We start from the raw sequence: 7,321 nt of genomic DNA on the forward strand, positions 1-7,321 counted from the left end.
AGAAAAAAAAGATCACATGCACACATGATCACATGATACAGTCAGGGGCTGAGGCTCCAGGCAGAGCAAACAATAACAGGTCAGCTCAAGATGGGTGCTACCCCCATTTTTACTGATGAGAAGCCTGAGGCTTGCTGTGCCAAAGTGTCTTGTCACAGGGCAAAAAATTCAAACACCAGCTGGGCACAATATCTCACACCTGTAATCCTAGCTACTCAGGAGACTGAAATCTGAGGATCAAGGTTCAAAGCCAGCCCGGGATCTACAAAGCCAAGAGACTCTTATCTCCAGTTAACCTCTAGAAAATTGGAAGTGGGTGCTGGGAGTTTGGCCTAGGGTAGAGTGCTTGCCTAGCATGCATGAAGACCCGGGTTCGATTCCTCAGTACCACATACATAGAAAAAAGCTGGAAGTGGTACTGTGGCTCAACTGGTAGAGCTCTAGACTTGAGAAAGCCCAAGGACAGTGTTCAGTGTTCAGGCCCTGAATCCAGTCCCCACGACTGGCAAAAGAAAGAAAAGAAACGAAGTGGTACTGTGGCTCAAGGGCAGGTGAGATGCTTTGAGATGAAGAGCTCAGGGACAGCACCCAGGCCAAGTTAAAGCCCCATGACCCCCCCCAAAAAAAACACCACATATAGTGGTTACACAGCCAGCACCAAGACTCATTTACTTGTCCATTCAACAATCATCTCTTTATTATAAGCATGTGGTACATGTCTATAATACCAGCACCAGGGAACCAGAGACTGGAGAATCCTAAGTTCAAAACCACCCGAGCCACAGCATCACCATTTCTCAACAAACAACAACAAACATTGGCTTACACCTGTAATCCTAACTATGCAGGAGGCTGAGATTTGAGGATCGAGGTTCAAAGCCAGCCAGGTCACTAAAGTCAGAGAGACTCTTATCTCCAGTTAACCACTAGAAAGTGGGAAGGGATGCTGTTGTGCAAGGGGTAGAGTGGTAGCCTTAAACTGAAGAGCTCAGGGACAGCACCCAGCTCAGAGTTCAATTCCCACAACCAACATAAAAACAAAACATTGAAGCCAGGCCCCGATGGCTCATACTTACAATCCTAGTTACTCAGAAGGCTGAGATCTGAAGCCTGCAGTTCAAAGCCAATACAGGCAGGAAAAATTCATGAGGTTCTAATCTCCAATTAACCACCAAAACAAAAATAGAAGGGCTGGGAACGTGGCCTAGTGCTAGCGTGCTTGCCTAGCATGCACGAAGACGCAGGTTTGATTCCTCAGTTCCACATACACACAAAAAAGCCAGAAGTGGTGCTGTGGCTCAAGTGGTAAAGTGCTAGCCTTGAGGAATGCCCAATGACAGTGCTCAGGCCCTGAGTCCAAGCCCCAGGACTGGCAAAAAAAAAAAAAAAAAAAAAAGTAAAACAAGAAAAATAGCAAATCCAGGAGTGGAGTTGTGACTCAAGTGGTAAGAGTGCTAGCCTTAAGCAAAAAAAGTTCAGGGACAGGACTGGGAATGTGGCTTAGTGGTAGAGCGCTTGCCAGCATGCATGAAGCCCTGGGTTTGATTCCTCAGTAGCACACACACAGAAAAAACTGGAAGTGGTGCTTTGGCTCAAGTGGTAAGAGTGCTAGCCTCGAGCAAAAAAAGTTCAGGGACAGTGCCCAGGCCTTGAGTTCAAGCCCAGGACCAGGGGGGAGGGGAAGCGAGAGATTCAGTACCCTGAGCCCCGGCTGCAGGGAAAGGGCTCCATGCTGCCATCCTCACCGTGATCTGATGCTAACAGATCCCTGTGCTCTAGCGATTTTGCCCCCTCCTGTCACCATCTTTGTCTTTAGGAGGAAGAAACAAAGGCTGTAAGCCAGCCAGATACCAGTGGCTCATTCCATAATCCCAGTTACATAGGCGATTGAGATGTAAGGATCCTGGTTTGAAACCAGCCCAGAGAGGAAAGTCTGTGAGACTCTTATCTCCAGTTATTCCCAAAAAGTCTGAAGTGGAAGGGTGGCTCAAGTGATAGAGTGCTAGCCTTGAGCAGAAACAAGCTGAGAGACTGCACTCGGACCCTGAGTTCAGGCACCAAAAAGAAAAAAGAAAAAAAAAAAGAGAGATCACCCTTGCCTGGTGTCTTCTACTACAGGGCAGGACAGGACTTGGTTCAAGGCAGCCAGTCTTTCTCTGGCTTGGAAATGTCACACTGCACACTTCTCAAGTTGCCCTAGTTATCTGTGAGTCTGTTTACTGTCTGTCTCCCCCCACTAGCGTGCCGGAGCCACACTGGCCTGGTTCCTGGGAGCTCTCAGGGGCCCAGAACAATGCCTGGGCCGGAATTGGCACTTAGTGCAAATGTATGTCGAATGCTCGGAAGACTCCGCCAACACATTTCCTGGGGTGGCATGGTCTCCATCCCTGCCACCAGGGGGTGCGCACAGCTCATTTCCAACCCATGCCAGGTGCCCTCCTCAGCTGTGACCACTCATGGGTCCAGGAGGCCCAGGGGGATGAGAAGGAAAGCAGCCAGCCTGGAAAAGGAAGTCAAGAGGCAGGGGAAGGAGGAGCTGCTGGTCCCAGGTTCTAGAGCCAGGGCACTCAGTCCAGAAGCCAGGGGCCTCGGGGATGGCCTGAGGGGTGGAGTGGATGACAGTCACCGAGACTCACCCTGACCCACCCTCATTACGTGTAACCTTCCACTGTGGCCTCCTGGCTTCAAGTCAGCACTCAGTCACACCCTGACCCACATTCGCACACAGAGTTTGTGATGCTCTGGCGGCCAGGGCAGGTACAACAGTGCCGCTGTCCCCCGGGGATCGGGCATCTTTGACCCTCATGGGGCACATTCGAGGCCCAGGGATGGGGATAGTTAGACTTCCTTGTACAAAACTGACACATCCCCAACTCAGAAATGGCAACATACGTGTGTGTGTGTGTGTGTGTGTGTGTGTGTGTCACACGTGCACACGCGCCAGTCGTGGGGCTTGAACTTGGGATCCGGGTGCCATCCCTGAGCTGTTTTGCTCAAGGCTGGTGCTCTACCACTTCAGCTACAGTTCCATCTCCGGCACATTTTTATTTTTTTCCCTAGTTAATTGGAGATGAGTCTTACAGACTCTGCTGCCCAGCTGGCAGGAACCTTGATCCTCAGATCTCAGCCTCCTGAGTAGCCAGGATTCTAGAAATGAGCCTCAGTACCTAGCAACATCCATGTTCTTGAAACTCAGAATGTAACTCCTCTTTCCTGCTGTGGGCCTTGGAAATGCAAACCATTCAGGCAGCCCCCTTCCCCCATGCTCCTGCGGGCCAAGCCCCGCTCCTGATTAATTGCCCTTTCAGCTTTTGCCTACTCCTGACTTACTCCCCCATCCCAGCCTCTGGTGGCTCCTGGATGGGCTGAGAAGTCTCTGAGAAGACCCCTGTGAGGGGCGTGGTGACCCCATGAGCCCGGCAGGAGGCTGAAGCAGGCAGGCTGGGCGGGGCAGCCTGAGCTCATCAGATTCCAGCCAGTCTGATTCACTGGAAGAACCATGAGGATCTGGGGGAGGATCTGGTCCCGGGCCTAGGGCTCAGGGGGCCTGGGTGGGCTTTGGACTTGAGGATCCAGGACGCAAAGCAAGCCTTGAGGCTGGAGTGGCAGGGGTGGGGCTGCCTACTGCAAGCAGGACGCAGCCTGCAGGGGTGCTCGCCACAGAGTGCTCCTCATGGGAGGGGCTCAGGAGCCCGAGCTGGGCTACAGAATGAGACAATGAGCCCCGCCCTCAGCCCGAGGGGACCCCAAGCCTGTCCAGCCCCAGCAGCTGGGTGTCTTTAGCAGGGGTTAGGGCAAGGGCAGAGGGCAGGGGTGGGGTGATCTTCACAGCCCATCTTGGTCCTCAGTCCTCCAGTGGATTCCAAAGACCTGGAGGAGCTGAGCCGTCTGGCCCCATTGATGGGGCTGACAGGGTTACAGACCTACCAGGCCCTGCCAGGCTAGGCCTCTGCCAGCGAGTGAGAGCTCACGGGCTGTCCCAGTGCCAGGAATGTTTTCCTGCTGAGTTGGAGCCCTCTGCTCCTGCCACCCCGAACCCTGATCTCGCTGCTCAGAGGAGTTGGGGGCCAGGACACCCAGAGCCAGCAGCAGAGCAGCAGGAAGAAAGGACCACGCTGGGACCTGGATGAGGGCACCGGAAGAGCCTTTCTTGGAACTCAGTACCAAAATAGTGAATTCTGAGTCTCAGTGTCCCATGGGAGGGGGGGAGGGGAGACACCAAGGAGATCCTCACCAGGGAGGAGCCTGAGCTGACTTCAGTCTGCTTTTTGCTCGCCAGCCCCCCTCTACCCCCACCGCAGCCTGTGCTCCACTTTGAAGTCCCAACATAAATATCATGTCTGCTCGGGTTCTCCTTCCGGGCCTGGTCACAGCCCAGACCTGGCTCCCACGCCAGCCAGATCGGGGTAGTGGTGCAGGGCAGGGAGGAAGAGAGGGGAGGGAAGCTAGACCACCCAGGGACCACAGCCAGCCAGAGACTCTGCCACAGAGACAGGGAGAATGTGAGATGCGCGTGGAGACACAGAGCAGAGAAGCAAACCCCAGACCAACAGTCTTGGGGGTGGGAGAGTAAACAGATTCCAAGAAAAGGGGACCCAAGAAAACGCCTGACTAGAGAAGGGAAGAGACAAGCAGAGAGAGGGAGAGACCTGAGAAAGCCCGGGGGACACTGAGGGGGCAGAGGATGAGGCGTTGAACAGGAAGAGAGGGAAAGTAAAAGCCTTTGGAGAAAGTTCCAGAGGTAGGGTGGGGCAGGAAGGAGGAAACTGGGGCTGGGAACGATTTGGGTGAGAGACTCCCCTGTGACAGCAGACAGGAGGATCAACTATCTAGTTTCCCTGGGGCTGGAGGGAGGGAGATTCAACCAGAAAGTTCTGTCTCAGCTACTGGGACAAACTGATCCCCCTTAGGTGACAGTCCACAGACAGAGTCCACCCTAAAAAATAAAAAAAAAATAAAAATAAAAGCAGTGGTTCTGTAGCTGTAGCTCAAGTGGTAGAGCAATGTCTCGAGTTCAAGCCCCACCACACACACACACACACACACACACACACACACACACACACACACACACACACACACACACACACACAGCCCCCTTGCCTTTGAGAAGGGCTGGCTGCATATTAAGAGCCTAAGAGCCAAGTTTGGCCCCTCTAGCTCAGATATGGACTCCACGAGTTGTCTTTCTTGAGTGCAGATGTGACCAGATGTTCAGGTCAGCATCTGAGCTCCTAGCCAAGTCCAGGTTGGGCAGCGGCGGGGGGCCAGGGGGCAGCTGTATACATGCTTCATTCTCGCAGTTGTGGGCACAAGTATGGATTTGCTGGTATACACACACAGCAATCACCCAGCTGTGCACACATCTTCAGCACAGCCAAGTCTGTGCAAGCACGCACATGCACAAGCACGCATGCACATAAACACATTGTCACCAGGCAGTCTCCATGGCAAAGCCCCACCCCCTACCTCCAGCTATCACAATCCTTTCCTTCTGGGGTGCTAAGGAGGGACAGCACCCCCTTTTTTCCTCAAGACCCTCTCTGTCTATCTGTCCTCTCTCTCCCCCCCTCGTCCCTGCCCCCCCCTTCCCGCCTCTCTATCTCCAGGAGCACGACCCCCTCCCTGTAGGGCTCTCTCTCCCTCCAGAAGCACATAGGACATAGGGTGTGGCACCAACTTGTGGGGAGGGGAGGAGGCTTCCATTCTTGCCTTCCTTCTCCCACTCCTGCCTGGGTGGGGGGGACCTCTCCCACCTCCCCTCCTCTGGCTCCCACCCACCTCCCGCCTGCCTGCCATCAGCCCTTCCTCCTGACAGCTCCAAGGCTGGGGTGGTTTGGGGAGAGTTGAGACATGGAGGGTGGTGGGTGGGGGAGGGGGTAGAAGAAAACAGAGGAAAGGAGGTGATTTGTACACAGAACAATGTGCTGGCTCAGCGGTCCAGCGTGCCAAGGCTGTCCAGGACGCCTGCTTGGGGGGCGCCCCCCAATCTCACCCAACCTCCCCCACAGCCGCCTGTTCCACGGGGGCCTCTCCAGGCCAGCCCCTCTGCAGGCCGCCCTCCCCTTCTGCCCCGTGGGCACTCACAATGCCTTCTAGCCTCTCCCTGTCCCCGTGGCTGCAGGAAGTCTCTTTCTGGGGATGTGGGATTCTGTGTCCTTGCCCCTCTTGAGGTAAGCAAGCACTTCTCATTTGGACCTCGATGGGACAAGGGAGCCCCAGCCTCCCCACCCCCACTTTAAGTGGTACCTTGCATCTTGATCTGCTGCCCCCACCCAATCCTCTACCCCCACCCAGGCCAGGGAGACATATGGCTGTGTGGTACCAGAGAAAGCATGGCACTGAGTTCCTGCAGGCTTATCATGATGAGCCAGGGCTTCCCCCCTTTGCCTGTATCTCACCCATGAACCCATCCACGTGCTCCTTCCTAACTCGATCACCTGTGCCTGTCCCATCCATCCACCCATCCGTGCCCTCATCCATGCATGCATCCGTCTACATATGCACCGCCCACCTCTATCTACCCATGCTCACGTATGCTCACACGGGCAGGCACCATACATCCCTCCCTATGCCAGCCCTTGTCCAAGGGGTGTGTGTGTGTGTATGTGTGTGCGCGTGCACTAGGCCTTGACCTCAGAGCCTTGCTGCTCTCAAGTGGCTTTTATCTTTTTCTTGATCAAGGCTAATGCTCTACCACTTGAGCCATTCCTCCACTTACAGCTTTTTTTTTTATCATTACTTGGAGATGTAAGTCCCCGGGGTTTCCTGTGGAGACTGGCTTTGAGCCTCAGTCCTCAGACCTCAGCCTCCCCAGCAGTTGGGACTCTGTGAGCCACCCACCACACATATGGCTCTCCAAGCATGATTGCATCAAGGAGCATCTTTTATGCGCTATGGGTGATGAGTCAGGCCAGCCAGAGCAGCAGAAAGAACAAAACCTCAGCTCCTCACACCACATGATGGGGTTCACCCCCAGTCCCAGCTAGGGCACCTCCAATCTAGAGAGGACAGGTGAGTGCTGTGCACCCTCCCAAACTGGGCACCCAGGAATGTCTCTGAGCCTCCCACCCCTCCCCCTCTCTCTGTGTTACTACTGGGTTTTGAATTCAGGGCCTGAGTGCTGTTCTTTAGCTTGTTGCCACTCAAGGTCGGCACTCTACCATCTGAACCACAGCTCCTTATCAGGCTTCTGCTGCTTACTTGGAGATAAGAGTTTCACAGTCTCACAGACTTCTCTGCCTGGGCTGGCTTTGAACTGCAGTCCTCAGATCTTAGCCTTCTTAGTATCTACGACTACAGATGTGAACCGCCAGTGCCC

The sequence above is a fragment of the Megascapheus bottae genome, chromosome 16 (assembly GCF_031878675.1).
Source record: "Megascapheus bottae isolate mThoBot1 chromosome 16, mThoBot2.hap1, whole genome shotgun sequence".
NCBI classification, from domain to species: Eukaryota; Metazoa; Chordata; class Mammalia; order Rodentia; family Geomyidae; genus Megascapheus; species Megascapheus bottae.